This window comes from Lepus europaeus, chromosome 16 (genome assembly GCF_033115175.1).
Source record: "Lepus europaeus isolate LE1 chromosome 16, mLepTim1.pri, whole genome shotgun sequence".
In the NCBI taxonomy this organism is placed as follows: domain Eukaryota; kingdom Metazoa; phylum Chordata; class Mammalia; order Lagomorpha; family Leporidae; genus Lepus; species Lepus europaeus.
This window is the reverse complement of record NC_084842.1, coordinates 85,817,931-85,836,625: the sequence shown is the minus strand read 5'-3', so window position 1 is coordinate 85,836,625 and position 18,695 is coordinate 85,817,931.

The following is an 18,695-nucleotide window of genomic DNA, read 5'->3' as shown; positions in this document are numbered from 1 at the left end:
ATCTGCCCTCAACTGAAGGATGGCCAACCATTCGGCTTCTTGGTTTCCTTCTGGCTGCTTCTCTTCACTCCTCTGTCTGTTCCATGCTTCCTGCATCAGTTACTCCAAAATCTGTGGTGGAATGAGAAGGCCATGCCAAGATGGCCACTGGCAAGCAAGCATCAGTTACTCAGGAATGGCTTCAGAACCCACCTGGCAATGGAGCCTGCCTGGCAACAGGCTGTGATTGGATGGTTTTGGAAACCACATGACAACAGAGCCTGACTGACGGCAGGCCATGATTGGATGGTTTCAGAGACTGCCTGGCAACAAGAGCCTGACTGGCAACAGGCTGTGATTGGATGGCTTCGGAAACTGCCTGGCAACAGGCTGTGATTGGTTGGGGCATAGATCGCCCCTTGACTGAAATAAACGAGTCTGCAGGCTGCTTGCCTCAAGCCCGCTTTCACCTGACTCCCGGGGTCTGTGTGGTGACTCTGCACCTCTTGCCCCTACCACGCTGCTCCTCTCAGAAAGGAATCCACTGCAACATTGTTGAGAAATCAACTGCAACAAAGACCCCCTTACTTTGTGCTTCATCAGTCATGTCTGAGCCCTTCCTGATTTTAGAGCAGATAGGTACTTAGGAGAGACCAAGAAAAGGATTGAATGGAAGGTGTAAGTCAACCCTACAGATAAACTACCTTTGCTTCAGAACACAAACTCTCTGGAGTCTCTTGGGTCTTTTTTTTAAGATTTATTTACTTATTTGAAAGGCAGATTTACAGAAAGGCAGAGGCAGAGAGAAAAAGAGAGGGGAGAGAGAGAGAGAGAGAGAGAGAAGTCTTCCATCCTCTGGTTCACTCCCCAAATGGCTTCAACGGCTGGAGCTGTGCCAATCTGAAACCAGGAACCAAGAGCTTTCTCCAGGTCTCCCACATGGATGTAGGGGCCCAAGCACTTGGGCCATCCTCTACTGCTTTCCCAGGCTACAGGAGAGAGCTGGATTGGAAGTGGAGCAGCCGGGACTCGAACCAGTGCCCACATGGGATGCTGGCGCTGCAGACAGCAGCTTTACCTTTACCTGCTACGCCACCATGCCGGCCCTGGCTCTTGGATCTTTGTTGATGTTTTCTTGCATTATTAGCTGAATTCTGGAGGGCACAGGAGTCTGGCTAAGGAAAACACAATGTAATTGTAGAATGAAAACCCAGTTAATTGAATCTTTTTAAACTAAAGCCTCAGAGAAACTGTTATGTTATGCTTTTGTCCACAAATTAAGTTTTATTAGGACAACAAATATTCACAAATGGATTGATAACATGAATCTATTGACCATCCAGTGGATGGAATTATTTTTCTAAAATCTTGCTACCATGAAGCAATGCAACTGAAAGTTGGTAATTAGAAGATAACCTTTGGGTAGAGGACCCTCTGTGGTCCTTTGTGGACCTCTACTGCCTTTGTGGACATACCTGGTGTGACTGGGCTGTTACACTGTGCAATCCCATCATGCACCATTCATAATCTATCTATAAAACATGGCAACTCTGGAAGGAGCAATGATTAAAATCAAGACTGGAACTTGACAAGGAACAATTTAACGTCACAGTCTCATTATGCAACATGATGGCAGCAGCATTTAAATAATAGATTTGTGAGAGCTAAATGGAAAAATGAGAAAATGCCTGCTACTGTTCCTGGCCCATAGTAGGTACTCAACAGGTGTCATTCTCCTTCCATTGAGTAAACAGATAAGTGAAGGAACATCAAAAGAGTCATAGTGAAGGAGAGATTAAATGAAAAATTTACTTAATCCTCTAAAATTGAGAAAAAGAAATTTGAAAACTGTCCTCTGATGAACCTAGAAGCCATGGGATTTTCCGATTTCAGTTTTCCAGATTTCCTTTCCGTCCCCTCTGTGTGCTGTCCTCACTTCCAGCAAAGCTCCGTTCCTGCATGTGCTCTTGCTGATCGAGCCTGGACTGTGTTCATTTCAAAGAGTGCAGCATTTTCACTACATTCTTGGTCTCCCTTTTGATATTTTTAGATAATATAAATTTATTACATCCTACGATTATGGTAAATTGCAGGAGAACCCTTTGTACACTAAAGATCGTATTAAAATGGAAGGCCAGATTTCTTAATAACACCTCTGCAAGTCACAGATCTGATCAGGCAATCAGGTTCCTCCCCAGCCTAGGACCTGTTGGTTACTCTCTGCTGCCTCCAGGTCATGGCTTGTTCTGCCTCACTAAACCCATCCCTGGTGGCCCAGCAAAGCCTTCCCGGATAACTTGAGCCCACTCTCCCCTAACAGAAGAGAACCAACCCCTGACTTTGTCTCCTCCCTGTCCCATCTGGGTTTCTGCCCGATTGTAACACTGGGGATATAGATAGGAAACCAGGTGCTCTTGTGTCTACTACCACCACCCATGCCCATACACACCCCTCAACACACAGGCACTGATTTTCTGGCTCTTGGGACGCACAGGTTGCACTTCTATCAGCATCCACAGAGTCCAGTCCATTCACCAGGACTCAGTAGGCAAAGCAGTAACATTTGTTGCATGGATGTTGCACGGATTGGTAATGACTGTTCAGTGTGGTCTCATCATTGCTATACTGACCTCTCGCCCTGCCCTGGGTATAGGCTTTAAAATGAATTTCTAGAATTTTCTTTATTTTTCTTCTATGTAATTCAGATAAACACAGTAATCTGGTTTCTCCATTCACAGAAGATTAAAAGACAAATCAGATCATGGCATCCTTTAGAATAGGAACCTTAAGCATGGAAGTTTACTTTTGCCGCTTTCAAGGGAGGCAGGAGCGTGGGGTGAGATGGAAGAGTGACCTCCTCACTTCTCTTAATCACATTCCACGTAGCAGATGCTGTACAGAGGTGTTTGAGGTGGCTACTGCCTGATGACCCATCCCCATAAGGGGAAACTAACCTACAAGTGCTAGGCTCCTGGCCAGTGGTCACCCAGCTCAGAGAACTGGATTGAATCCATGGTTGGAGCTCCACACCCATATGCTGTGAAAGGAAATACTATGGAGACAAGGAAAAGCAAGATGGATCTCTGAGTCTAGAGAATCATGTTATATAAAATCCTAGGTTTCCAGAAAATCATTATGAAGGTGCTCTATGGAGTTTTGCAGTAGGAATAAGTTTTAGGTTTGTTTATTAAATTCCCATGCTTATAAGGAGTAAAGCCCATTTGGACTACACTTTCTGAATCGAGTTCCCATTACATGTCTCTGTAGCACATTTCATCCTTGCTGGACATCACTGGTTGTGCCCTGGTACAATCAGAAGCCAATGAAAAAGCAAACAGTAGGACTTTGTCCTTATCTGAGTTCTCACTTTTTATTTCTTCTCAGCAGAGAGTATGAAAATCCCAGTGCAGAAAAAATTCTGCTCTATGATTCATACAGTTTAATCAGACCATATCATTGCTATTTAATTTCAATTCTGGATATCAATGATGTTCCTTAAAATAGAAAATTATAAATTCTAAGGTATAAAATCGATAGTTTTCTGCCACTTCTTTCAGATGGTATTTAATAACTGCTTTAAGTAAATCTCAAACATATAATTGAACTCAACTCAGACTGTTGACAAATTGAAAGTCTAATCTACTCGGCAGGTTAATAAAAAAGCCAACTTGCATTGTTTACTTACAGCAATCCACCCTGAAAGAGGAGGAATGGGAGTTGAGCTCAGGTTTTCAAACTGCTACCACATTTGAAGCCTACACTAAGCCTGGGGGTGGGGGTGGGGGGGAGAAAATGAGACCTTCAAGGGCTTGTAGTCCGAAAAGGAAGGCAGACATTTAAGTAAAACTGCAGTACTTTATTATAAGTACAGCAGAGCTGTTCCAAGGCTAGAAATGATAAAAGGAGGGACAGACACATTTTCTAGAAGGTTTGTTAAAGCTTATGCTAAAAAGGGAATGTTTTAGCAAGGCTTTGAATAATGTAGAGGAATTTATGAGGCACATAAAGGGGTGTGTGAGAGAGAGAGAGAGAGAGAGAGAGGTCAGGCAGAGGCAAGAAAAGATGTAAAATAAATGACTCTGTTAGCAGCCTGATTTGAGCATCCCACAAAGTGTGCACACATAGAAACGGCATCCCATGCCCTGAACACGATGGTTGTCAGTTTAAGGATAAAATGAAATTATTTGTAAAACCAAGAGCCCAGGAACCAGCATGATGTCTGAAAGGCAGGTAAAGAAATGGCAGTGCTGTTGAAGTGCAGTGGGAGGCAGGTGGGGTGGAGGCTGGGAATGAGAAGGAACATGGCGGAAATGAGCTAATGAATATTAAATCCAGACGCTCTGAAACACTCAGACACCTAAGACTTGCGTTAAACCTTGGCTTATGCCAGTTCACTACTTCAGGGTGACTTAACTAAATAACCCAATAAAAAATCTTAAAATATTTTTAATTAATTTCCAAAGGCACCATGAATGCACTTCCATATTCCCTAACCAAATATTAATCCACATGCATTGTTGTGAAGTCCCAAAATAAATACTGATACTTTAAATCCTAGACTGCTGAAGTTAACATTCTTTCTTAGAAAAGAAAAAAGTTAAGAGACTCAACACTATTAATTCCGACCTCTAATTAAAATTAGGAGAGGATTTAAATTAATATCCAGAAATAAGCCAAAGCTCAAAGCAATGAAAACAAATGTTAGGAAATAGTTGTGCTTTCCAGCAAATATCACTAATATTTTCCAAACACATCTGCTTCAGACTGTAGTTGATGAAGCAAGAAGTCACCCCTATAGTGACTTAGAAGGGGACTAAGTAAAGATATTTAAATTCTGGAGACTTGATTTCAAAATTTATCTTTGAGCCTCTAGAAAATAAAAGCAGATTAAACGCATGGCCCCAGTTGTGTCCCTGAAATTCATCCCCATGTGTGCAAAAGATCTCTTCTTAAATGCAGTGAAGGTAAACATCAGCTTGGCAGGAATTCCAGGGCTGCCTGCCACTGAGGCCTGCCTGATTGGCAAACCTTGAGTCCATCTACCTCTCTGAATGTACATATTACAACTGGGTGCATTGGGTCCTGAGCTTGCACCTAGGGTGGGCCTTGCTTCCTCCTCCCATTTGGGGAGTACAGGAGTGATGCACAATGGGCCTCTCCATGCACACTGTGCAAGGGTCTCTGTCCCCTCCCTGTAGTCCATGGCTGCAGTCCAGAAGAGAGCCTCCAGCGCCTTTCCCTTGGATGCTCACATTCATTCTGTAGCTCATCTTCCTCACCTCAGTCCAGCTCCTCTCTGGTGCCTCTGCACCCTGCGCAACTCCTTACTTTGATGTGGATCTGAACACAAAGTCTTTTTGTTTTAAAGATTTCATTTATTTATTTATTTGAAAGTCAAAGTTACACACAGAAAGAAGGCGAGGCAGAGAGAAAGGTCTTACATCCGCTGGTTCACTCCCCAATTGGCCGCAACAGCCGGAGCTGTGCCGATCCAAAGCCAGGAGCCTCTTCTGTGTTTCCTACACGGGTGCAGGGGCCCAAGGAACTGGGTCATCTTCTACTGCTTTCCCTGGCCATAGCAGAGAGCTGAATCAGAGTGGAGAAGCCAGGACTCAACTGGTGCCCACATGGGATGCCAGCACTGCAGGCAGCAGCTTTACCCGCTAAGCCACAGCGGCAACCCCTGAATACAAAATCTTTCACTGCCTCTCTGTTGACTGGAATACACTGTTACCTGCTTTAGCCTTACATTCATAAGGGAACCTAGAATCTCTTTCCAAAACTGGGCTTGTGGTTATGCTGCCGTAGCTTCCAGACCTTGCCAAGCCCTGCTCTCCTCTGGGCCTTTGTTTCTCCTATCTGCCTGCCTGATGCTTCATTCCGCTATTTCTCCATTCAGATTTTTCCATTCAAACACACACACACACACAGCGCAAAATAAAAATAACTACATTAGGAACCTCCCTGAGATTCCCAGGCAGATGGGTACCCTCCCCATTCCACCCATGGAAGTGACCTTCCTTGGATTGACTGGGGCCTCGAGAAGGGAGCCACGCTTCATCATTCTGTCTTCAGAGCAGAGCTCAGAGCCTGGCGTGAAGTCCATGGCTGGCAAAGGATGGCTGGATTCCATTGCCTACAGAGGCCAGATGTCAACTACGTTGAGATTCTCGTGAGTGGCCTTTTCTGTTGCCTCCTGGCAACTCTAAGCAGCTTAACTGAGCTCAACAGGGGGCCAAGCCCAGTTAATTCTGTTCCATGATCTGCAGGCATGTGATAGGGGAAGGGAGACAGCAGTCCTCCCGAGAAAGGCTCTCGGACTCACGATGGGGAGCAGAAAGGCATGCAGAGGGCCGCTCTGCAGGCCTATGCCACGGGCCCTGGGGCTTGTCTCCTAAGCAGCTGTGAGTCACTGTGGCAACCAAAGCTCCTTTGGGGTGGGGAGAAGAGACTATTTTAGGTAACAGAGACTTTGGTCACGCTTCAAACATACCCTTTTAAAGGAAAATAAAAATTGAACACTTTCTCCCCAAAGACTTTCCCAAGTGCCTCGCTTCTTCCTGCACACAATCTAGTGCTCCCCTGTTGAAGAAGGCTCCTGGGGCCTTAGCTGGACCCTCTCCACCACCCTGCGGTACTGCTGATTGCCTCTGGTGGATTGGGTATGTTGCAAACCCCCTCACATCACACCCAAAGCCTGCCTCGTTTTGGCCTCAGGCTACACAGCTCTGCAAGCCATGTCAAAATTTACCACTCATTGCTTTACAAGTGTGTTACTCTAACATTGTTTCTAGTGGTTTTAATCAATAGTGGTAGCAAAATAAAGCAAACACAAGCACCGAAACTTACAGACATTAAGCCAGGGATCATCTGGAAGTCTTTTAAATTCTGTAAAGTAGGCTCACTTTGCCATATTTTACAAAAGAGGGAAATGAGATTGAAAGGGTAAGTACCTTGCTCATTTGTCATGAGCAATAGATGATCAGACTGGATTCAAACCCCAGTCTCTTTCCTCACACCATACTGCAGGGCCTGTGGTACTTTGTTTAAACGACCCTAAAATGCACCCCCTCCAGGAAGACATACCCAATTACAAACCTAAGTCAAAGTCCAAGAAAAAAAAAATCTGTGGTAAAGAAGCAATTTAAGACTCAATGACAAGTTGTTTTCTCTGCCGTTCATATTTATCATGCTTTCAGCGTTTCTTGGGTAATTTCCGCTTGAAACATCAATATTTTTATGCATCACTATTTTATTAAGTATATTAAACAGGGGAATTGAATTCATAAAATGTACTTTCAAAAGTACAAATGCTTTGTACACATAGGCAGTATTAGAATTGCTATCATTGTTATGAGTTTTGCTCTCACAATACTTGGCTGGTTTGTTGTTTCATCTAATCTGACTTTCATATCGTGCATAGATTTGGTGGAGCCCGCTAATTACTTTCCTGACATCCATTTTCCCTTTGTTTCTTATTAATGGAACATCTGTGTTTCCTCAGTGACAATGTTCCCAGCTGAAAATGGCATTTCCTGCTTTTCCTTGTGGCTGGGGGTGGCTGTATCTTCTTTGAGACAACTTCATATAAGCAGAAATCTTTGGGTGAACTGCTAAAAAGTGGACTTGGCTGTCCATATCTTTTTTTTTTCACTTTCCATATTTGCATTTCTGGTTGCAGATATAATGATTGGGATTATTAAGATTGAAATGTGTTGTGATCACACAGGCAATACCAAGACCATAAGGACGGTGTCTCCAATATCCTAAGGTCATCAGACCAAAGCCAACAAAGTATCTGTCTATTCTTGCACTTCTTGTTATGTGAGAAAAAAAATTAAGCCTTCATTAGGTGGATTTTCTGTTGTGTGATTCTGAATTTGGTACCTAAGTAACACAGTCATCGAAAGGGAGCAAAGCATATTCCAAAGTCCAGGGCTAGAATCTGATATCTTTTAGCTGCTCTCCCAGCTCAGTCCTTGCCTCAACTCTTGTCAAGCTCCTGCCTTTTGGCCAGTGTGATCTTTCAGCTCCCTTGCTTAAATTTCTACAACAGATTTTCATTGCACTGATGATAAAGTCACAAAATCCAGTTATAAAAAAAATCTGGTTGATCTGACCCATGCCTACCTCTCCACCCTGAATATATATATTTCGTTACCACTCTCTCTCCCCTGCAGTCACATTGCTCTTCTTATGGCTGCTATGCACCACATGGCCTTTGGTTTTACCTTCTGGTGTACTCTTCCTTATTCTTGCAGTTTATTTCATTTATTTGAAGGCTACAGTGATACACGCTCATACAGACACACACGTGAGGGTATGGGAAGCAGGAAAGATATCCAAAGAGATCTTCCTTCTGTTAATTCATTCTACAAATGCCCACAACAGCCAGGGCTGGGCCAGGCTAAAGCCAGGAGCCAAGAGCTCCATCCAGGTCTCCTATATGGGTGGCAAGGACTCAACTACTTGAGCCATCTTTGCCTCCTAGAGTAAACTTTAACAGGAAGCTGTACCCGAAGAGAAGTAGGATTCGATCTCAGACACTCTGATAGGGGATGCAGGTGTCCCAAGTGGATTAGCTTTCTGTGCCACAATGCCTGTCTCCTGATTTTCTTCTTAAGTATCAAAACAAGTGGAATACAATTCACAAGTCCCTTTTAGACTGGCTCCTTTCTTGAAGCTTTGACTACTCCCTTTGGAAACTTTCATTTGCTTTCTGAATGTCTTACCCACTGGACTGTTGACTCAGTGAAAGGAGGGACCCTGTGCAGCTTGTTTATCATGATAGCTATGAAACTTCTTTAAAAAGATTTATTTGTTTTATATGAAAATCAGAGTTACAGAGAGAGAGAGAGAGAGAGAGAGAGAGAAATCTTCCTTCCTCTGGCTCACTCCCCAAATGACTAGCTCCTGGCTAGTCTGAAGCCAGGAGCCAGGAGCTTCTTCTGGGTGTCCTGCAAGGGTGCAGGGGCCCAAGGACTTGGGTCATCTTCCTCTGCTTTCCCGGGTGCATTAGCAGGGAGCTGGATTGGAAGTGAAGCACTTGGGACTCAAACCGGCGCCCATACGGGATGTGAGCTCCACAGGCACAACCTAACCTGGTGTATCCCAGCCCCTGCCCCGATGGCTCGTAATCTGGTGCTTGACATCTAGTGGGCTCTCAGCTTACGATGTGGCTACACTTCAGCAAGTCCTTCATCTTGGCTCAGGTTGGCTCAGGGAAGAAATCAAATTAAGATTTTAAATACAAAGAGTTTATTTGAAATGTGATTGCAGGAATGATTGTAGGAGTAGGACAGTGAGAGAGAAGAAAAGAAAGCTGATGGGTATGATCAAGCAATTTCTTCTTGTGGGCATTGTTGTAGCACTGCAGACAGTAACTTCGTCCACTGAGGGCTGCTGAGAGGCAGCTTGGAGCATGTCACAGGGCTCCAGGGCCAAGGGATCAGAGAGCCTGGGTTTTAAGCGATCAGTTACCACCAGACATTGGTTGCAGGCAGTGAGTGGACCTGGTACATAGGCAGTGGGACGTCATCTTCTGAAGAAAGCCAACTCCCCTGGGCAGAGCTTGGGTTGTGGAAGTTGGAAATGAGGCACTGAGTGGATGGTAAGTGCCAGATGGCACAAGGGACATCCACAGGAAAGGTCATCTCAGTGTGTTTCCTTCAACCACAGCTCCTCATCCACAGAGTGGTCATGGCCACCACCTGGAGCATTTCAGCAGCGTGGATTATTGACTCTATTTAAAACACTAACCTTCTGAGATAAGTCTTTAATCCAATGATATGGCTCCAAGGTTTTATTTCCTTCAAAGCTGCATTCTTCTTATGCTAAACTTAAGTTACAACATCATTTTATCATGAGTTAAGTAGAGCTCTTTCAAATCACCTTGGAAAGAAGACCAGTGGGGATTATAAAATAGGCATCGTTCTGTTAACTAGTTTGTAGCTGTAACAGGTGGGAAAAGGTGTAGCAAAGGTTAGGTGCTAAGAAGTTGGGGGCACCATAGATAGAAGCAGGAATTCCTATTTTCAGTCTGGAGTGGGGAACCTTTTTTTCTGCCAATGGTCATTTGGATATTTATAACATCACTTGTGGATCATACAAAAATTAGCTTGGGGTTCAATGTTATGGCATAGTGGGTAAAGACACATGTCCCTGCTGCTCCACTTCTGACCCAGCTCCCTGCTAATGGCCAGGGAAAGCAGTGGAAGATGGTCCAGGTGTCTTCTACCCATGTGGGAGATCCAGTGAAGCACCTGGCTCAGCCTTGGCCATTATTGCCACCTGGGGAGTAAGCCAGTGGATGAATGATCTCTCTCTCATTCTCGCTTGCTCCTCTCTCTCTTCCTTTCTCTCTGTCTGCCTTTCCCTCTCTCTCTGTAACTCTGACTTTCAACAAAAATTAGTGCACTCTAGATTTATTGAATTTCAAGTCCTACCTGTGTTGTTGTGGTGGGGCCAAGCCTTATATAGCCCATGGGCCAGATGTTTCCCACCTCTGTAACCAAGACCTCTTCAGTCAGGCAGTTAATTGATCTCTGCTCATCTGTAAAATAGGGATTATAGCACATGTTATAAATATTTATTATTATTAAATATTTCATTGTTTATTTATTTACTTGAAACGGAGAGACAGAGACAAAGATCTCCCATCCACTGGTTCACTCTCCAGGTGGTTGCAGCAGCTAATGCTGGGCCAGGGCAAAGCTGGGAGCCTAGAACTCAATCTGGGTCTTCCCGGTGGGCAGAGACTGAGAACTTAGGATGTGCGTCAACAGGAAGCTGGAATAGGAAGCGGAGCAGGGACTTGAACTCAGGCACTGTTGTATGAGATAAAAGAATCCCAAGTGATGTCTTAAGCATGTGCCAAACACCAGCCCTCAATCACACACATTTATTAAGGATATTATATATATATATATATATATATAGCAGCAAGAATTGGATTATTAAGGAATTCAAGACAGAAGAGAGTATTGTATATACATTTGAAGTTATATGATCTGGGCCCTTACTACAGTTATACCACATTGAAAATATCTCTCAATCTAAGTTTTCAGTTTCCTCATCTGTTTAATAGGCCTAATGGAGCTTCTTCACTGATTTGCTATAAGTTTTAATTAAGTACATCAAAGAAGTTGCTGGCCTTGAAAAAGGCCAATTCAGGATAATCACAATTCTGTTTTTATGACTGCCATCATAGTAATAGTATATATCTTTTCAAACTTTAATTTCTGTATAGTTTTCACCTGCATTGCAACTTTATTCTTATGAGCATTACAAAAAATTATGCACTCTTTTAAAAAAAATGTAGCTTTTGAAAGAGTTAGAGTTAGAGAGAGGGAGGGAGGCAGAGAGAGAGAGAGAGAGAGAGAGAGAATCTCCCAGCTGCTGGGTCACTCTCCAGCTGGCAGCAACAGCCAGCACTGGGCCAAGCTGAAGCCAGGATCAAGGAACTTGCTCCTGTTTCGTCTGTGGGTGGCAGGGACCAAGACACGTGGGCTGTCTTCAACAGCTTTTCCCAGGCTCATTAACAGGGAGCTGGATTGGAAGTGGAACAGCCAGATGTGAACTGACGTCCATATGGGCTGCAGGCATTACAGGCAGCAGCCTCATTCACCATGCTACAACACCAGACCCTGTACACATTTTTTGATGGGAAGCTTTGATTTATGTTTTTATGTCAAATTCTATTTTTAGAAAAGATGTATTTACTTAGTTGAAAGGCAGAGTTACAGAGAGAGGGAGATTCTTCTTCCATTTGCCAGTTCACACCCTAAATAACTGCAGTGGTCAGGGCTGGGTCAGGCTGAAGCCAGGAGCCTGTAACACCATCCAAGTCTCTCATATTTGTGGCAGGGGCCAAAGTACATAGGCCATCTTCTGAGGGCATATTAGCAGGGAGTTGGATTGAAAGTGGAGCAGCTGGGACACAAACCAGCACCCATAAGGGATGCCAGCGTTCCTGGTGACAGCTTAACCTGCTGCATCACAACGCCAGCCCCTATATCAACTTCTATTTGCAAGTCATCCTTCAAGTATTGTGGAATTCTAGACATTTGGAATTTTTGAATTAGAAGGGGACCTAGGACTTCAAATGTTCGATACCGAGAGAACCAGTGATGATTTGGTGTCCAACGCAGAACTTCTATCATGTACCCTGTATCTTTGTCACTATTCTCCCTTGCTTTCTTGCTGATGGGAAACATAAGTGAAGCATCGCCATACGTTACAAAGCTAACCAGTAGTCATCAGCCTTCTGTGGAGGGTCAAGTCACCAGAGTAAAACTGCTTGCCTCACCAAATCGCTCCTCTAACTCCAATAAGTGTTGGTCTAGCGCATTTGCACATTACCCTGAGACACCTCTCAAGTACTTGAGGCATAAGGTGCAGAGCTGACATATTAACGAGAATGCTTTTACATTTAGGCTATCAGAAGTCTCCCATCAACCATGACTTGAATTGCCGATTACAGATGGAAGTCAAGTTTTCGGGAAGCAGAAGGTTCGTGCATAAGGAAGGCTAAAAGTTCAATGCATTTTCTATGAGAGGCACAGTGTTACTTTTAAAGATCAAACTCTGCTCAGATTTGTCATGGCATTTTAGAAGTTGAAAGGATATAAGGGGTCTTCTGGTTATAATGGTCTTCTTTCACAGATGAAGAAAATCAGAGGTTAATTCATTGCCCAAGGTCATATAAAACAGTGCTTCTGGAACTTCAGTGAGAATGAGAATCCCCTGAGGGTGTGTTCCAATGCAGATTCTGGCTCAGCAGGTCTGAGCTGGGACCCAAGATGCTGCATTTTTATGAGCTCCCAGTAGATAGGGCGGCTACTGGTTCACAGACCACTCTGTGAGTTGTAAGACCACTCCACGAGAGGGGAATAAGAACCCAGAACTTATTTTATTTTGCCAACTGAATTTTCCCTTGTCATTGGAAATGAGATATTCAAGACCAGAAAAGCTTGGAGTGATGACAGTCATCAGTCCCCTAGGGAGGAGTGGTATGCTTTTTAAATAACCAGAGTATGAGCTTACAAAATGTTCAAGTAAACTGTCAAGACGTCATTTGATTAATCAATTTGAATGCCATGACTGCTATGGTGCACCACATGAAAGAGCTACTTTTAGGGAGAAAGTAAGGAATCCATCATTTACAGTAATACTACTGACAGACAGCCCCGAGCTCCTTGTCTCTTCATTACCCAAGTTCATGCCTCTTTCCCAGGATGCTCTTCATCTCATTACTGCTCCATGAACGTACCAGGTAGCCATAATTTCTAGTCTCCTATTACGTCATTGGAATAGACACTTGTTATGGGCCAAATTGTGTCATCACTAATTTCATGTTAAAGTCCTAACACCCAGTATCTCAGCATGTGACTATATTTGGTTAAAGAGCCTTTAAATCAGTAAGTACAATAAACTGAGGTCATGTGTGTGTTTCCTAAAGCAATGTGAATGATGTCCTTCTAAGAAAAGGAGATTAGGGCACAGACTTGTGCATAGAGGAGACCATGAGGGCACTGGGAGGAAAAACCCATCTATAAACCAAAGGAGAGATGTCAGAAGACAGATTTCTGCATTCAGGTCATGGAGTCTGTGAAACTTTGTTCAGCAACCCTAGGACACCAACACAGAAGCCTTGATAATTGTCACAGCTCCCAGACTGGTGTCTTGGTGTCTGGTATAAGGACTTTTGCAATGGGAAGGGCCAAGTGGAAGTCTCTGAAATGACCTATCCCTTAACCAAAACAGTAAACAGAAAACAACCCTAGCTGGTTGGGAGGATAGCAGAAATTAGCATAGACCTAAAAGATGTAGGAATGGGGGCAAGCATTGTAGCACACCTGATTAAACCACTTCCTGCCATGCCAGCATCCCATATGAGCGCTGGTTTGAATCCCAGTTGTTCCACTTGAGATCCAGCTCCCTGCTAATGCATCTGGGAAAGCAGAAAATGGTCCAAGTAGTTGGGCCCCTGATACCTATGTAGGAGACCCGGATGAGGCTCCTGGTTCCTGGCCTTGGCCTGGCCCATCCCTGGATGTTGAGGCCATTTGTGGAGTGAACCATTATTTGGAAGATCTCTCTGTCTCTCCTTCTGTCTCTGTAACTGCATTTCAAATTAATAAATCTTAAAAAATATGTAGCAATGGTGATACTCACTATTTCACAATTTAATTTTCCAGACTGATTTGTGAAAACTCACAGATCCTGGAGAGTAACCATAAAACTGGTGTCAACTCACTCAAAAGTAGCCCCTGTCCCAATTACTGGATCCTATTTGGCTCTTTGCTAGAGCAAGGATAGCATGGGTCCAAATGCACAGCATGTGGCCATTGTTTTAAAAAATCCCTGTCTCTTCCATTTCTATCAAGAAGAGGGCCAAATTTGCATTGCTCTGGACACTATAGCTTGCATTTACCTTTGTCCCAGAGCTATGTGAACTCTGCCGCCCCTGTTGTTGTCCATGGCCCTGATCTGAGAATTCCAGGAGCAGCTGGACGTTATGCTCCTCTGTGTTGAGGACACCATCCTCGTCAGAGCAGGTGAGCAGGATGAGGCCAGTGTGTTGGAAAATTTCTCAAGATTCATGCACAGCAGAGCCTGGGAGATAAGCCCTTCAGAGACACAAGCCAAATCGTCCTCAGATAATTCCCTTCTGCCAACACATGGGGAAAAGAAGCTGGAAAACGTGTTTCTATCTGCAGTCTTCAGCCTTGTGGACATTCACCCATTAAATTTTTTTTTAAAAGTGGCATAGGGATTTAAAAAGTGGCATTTTTTGTTTTAGTGTCTGTGTTCCCATGGGCCTTGAGAGTCTGGCCAGCCATGACTAAGTTAAACACTTGCATTTTATTCCTGTTACTGGGGAAAATGTTTGTTTTTGGTGATGAAATGAAGCAATATCCCTGAGACACTTGCCAGCGCCTGCTATGTAACAAGCTCAATAAATCTCAGTGTGTTCACCATTAGCTTCTGCTCTGCTGTTGCAAACTTGATCAAGGAAAGCCAACTTATAATACCACCGCTTAATGAGCACCTGAGTTTAATTGTAATGGAGCTGTTCTGAGGATTAAAATGAGTGAATACATAGTAAATACTTGGAAGAGTTCCTGGCACGTATTTATTGCTCAAAAAGGTTGATTATTTTTTTTAACAAGAATCTCCCTTTTCTACACATAACAAGTTAAGTTTATAATGTTGGGCCTAATGTTTTGGAGAATAGAGTTCCATTCTGAGTTATAATAGATTTTTTAATTAGTTTGATAGAGAGTAGAGGAAGGAGATAGGATGAGAAAAAGATTTGGACTAGATCAGAATTTCCAGCCTTGGCTTAATTGTAGTTTGGGCTCATACATATTTTGTTGGTGGTGAGGGTACAGTTTTTCATGTGGGATATTGAGTGGCATCAGTATTCCCCAATGTGACAATGAAAACGCCTCCAGACATCGCCCCAAATTCTTCGCATGAGGGAGTGCTGGGTTGGTGAATGTGACTGAAAATGGAGAAGACCCCTGAAAATTTACACTAAAATGTGGCCCATTAAAGTTCCCTGGAAATGCTATCTCGAGTGCCACATGTGCTACCGGAGTTTGGGGTGCTTTCGATTTCACCACGGGCTTATTACTAAATCTCCAGTATTAATAAGCCCGAGAGGGTTCTTGCCTAATATTTAGAGAAGAATTCTAAATACTGGCAAAGATAAACAAGGCAGCATGGTACATTTTAAGTTTTTATTTAGTGAGAAAGATGCATAGGAGAGTGAGAGCTTTATTTAGGAGAGAGGTGAATAGGGGTTCATACCGAGCATCAGGAACCAGCCACGTGGATGAGCATCTAGGCCTGTATCTGGGCTAGGAAGCCTAGAGTACATGGCCCGAAGGCCATGCGCCCTGGAGGCGCAGGGCTACAGCAAGCTCCCTCCTGGCAAGAGGCCAGGGAAGAAGAGAGGTCCCGGCTTTTAATCCATTTCCAAAGGGGAGTGGTTAATTAACCTGACTGGCTGGTGGGCACCAGGTTTGGCCAGGTAGGAGAATGAGGCCACACAGGGGCGTGGCAAAGGCATCAGGTAGGGGCATAAGGTCACACAGGGGTATGGCGAAGGCATGGTCTTCCAGTTCACAAATCTAATCAATTTTAGCCTGAATGCCTGCCTACTTCATGACCATTTCTTAGAACCACTGGACAAGAGGGAAGGTGGGATATGTTTGGAATGGGACTGGCACAGAGGAACTGGTGGTAGAAAGTGTCAAAAGGAGGGATCTGGGGGCTTGGTGTCTGATTAATTAGGAAGAGTCAAGGAAAAGGAGAAATTGAAGGCAACTGTAAGTTTTGTTTGTGTTCCCTGAATACTTGAGGTGACAATGATAGAGTGTTTAGAAAGAGGGAAGCTGGTTTATGTAGCACATATGTGAGCTTTGGATTTAATTTTCTTTCTTTTAAAAATTATTTTCATTTTAGTTGAAAGGCAGAGAGAAAGAGAGAACACACACACAGTGAGAAAGAGAGAGAGAGACAGAGAGACAGACAGGGAGATTGATCTTTCATCTGCTTTTCCATTCCCCAAATGTCTACCACAGCCAGGGCTGGACCAGGCTGAGGCCAAACGCTGAGAACGAAGTCTGTGTCTCCCACACAAGCATCAGGGACTCAACTCCTTGAACCATCACTGCTCCTCCCAGGGTGCTCATCAGTGGGAAGCTGGGTGGGACAGAGGAGCCAGGACTTGAACCTGGCACTCTGATAGGGGATGTGGACATCCCAAGTGGACTTAACTGTTGCACCAAACACCTGCCCCTGGATTTAATTTTCTCCTGGAAAATCCTCAGTGGCTAATATCTTCCATTTGTTTTTGTGCCAAGTAGTTTTGCATGCATTATCACATTTAATCTCCTTAACAACCTGAAGATTTTAAGTCATCCTTTTTCTTTCTCTGTTTGCACCACAAAATTCTGAGACTAAGTGCCCTTCCCAAGGTCACAGGGCTTTTAAGACAAACACATGGCTTGGGTCCTTATCTCTTGACTCCAGGTTTCATCCACTGCCTTCCACAGCCTTTTTTATTGAAGTGCATTCTAGGGGGAGGTATGTTGGTAGCTACCAGCATAAAAGACAAGGGAGGCTCTGTTTCCCCAGCAGTGAGTGAAGCAGAATCTCATGGACTCAGAGCTGTCCAGAGTCAGCTTACAAGGGGCTCTGGCATTTACGTGACGGCAGCCCTAAAGGGGTTCTCACTCACATCTGGCCTTCTCCATGGAGCAGACAACTTTGACATGCACTTGGAATCTGACACCAGATGCACACACACACTATCCGTGAATCCTGAATCCTGAATCTGTGTTTTCTCGGCTTCCTACTGAAGGCGGATTTTGGCAGCTGGGTGCCAGCTCCACCTCTGAGGAGGTATTATTCACATGCTGTTTGCAAGGACTGCTTTTTTTCAGACTGGTGGCAATCCCTTTGTTCATTTCTTAAGCAGGTAAATCAGGCAGGAAAGAAGCACCAGAGAGATGGACCTTAGGCCAGTGAGCCAAGCAGTGTGGCCATTAGCTGCCAGGATGAGGTCATTCTTCTTGAGAATTGTTCTGTGTGTGTTGGCTCCCCAGATGCTTAGATTTGGCTTGCTTGCTTCAAACAGAAATTAAAGATAATAGTTAATCCAAAAACAGCCCTTCTGTAGAATGTGGTGCAAAAGCCAAATTCAAAAATACACAAAGGATGTCTCTGTGAGGATTCACAATAAATTGTTAACCACTGTCGCCTCTGGGGAAAAGCCATGGAGAGCAAGGCCAGAACAACTTACTTTGTACTGTATGTGTATTCTGAACATTTAAATTCACCATATGGATGTATTATTTGAAAAAGCATCACATTGTGGCAGAATCTGCTAAAGTGATAATCTTCTTGACGTGGGTAGTGAGAGGAAGGGGGCAAGGGGTTCCTGGAGGCACCATCAGTGCTCTGGTTTTTAAACAGGGTGTTCATTTTGTGAAAATTCCTCGAGCTGCCCACATGCACTGTTCTCTAAGCATGGTGAACTTTCAAAAACATCCAAAGAAAAATATGTTTTAAAAGTTAAACAAGCAGGCCAGCGCCTTGGCTCAACAGGCTAATCCTCCGCCTAGCGGCGCCAGCACACCGGGTTCTAGTCCCTGTCGAGGTGCTGGATTCTGTCCTGGTTGCCCCTCTTCCAGGCCAGCTCTCTGCTGTGGCCCGGGAGTGCAGTGGAGGATGGCCCAAGTGCTTGGGCCCTGCACCCCATGGGAGACCAGGAGAAGCACCTGGCTCCTGGCTTCAGATCAGCGCAGTGTGCCTGCCGCAGCGCGCCAGCCGTGGCGGCCATTGGAGGGTGAACCAACAGCAAAGAAAGACCTTTCTCTCTGTCTCTCTCTCTCTCACTATCCACTCTGCCTATCAAAAATTAAAAAAAAATTAAAAAAAAGTTAAACAAGCAAAACAAAAAATCACAAGAGGCTATTTGGTAGTCAGTAATTCACTTATGGGATGATGTTTAATCTGGCGGTTTAGAAATTTGTTAAGACTGCTGTATTCCAGCTCCTAATTCCAGCTTCCTATTAACATACATGCTGGAAGGCAGCTGTGATGGCTTGAGCAGTTGGATTCCTGCGGTTCATGTAGAAGAACTGGATTAAGCTCTTAGCTTCTGCCTTCAGCCTTATTCATCCCATGCAGCTGATGAGTCT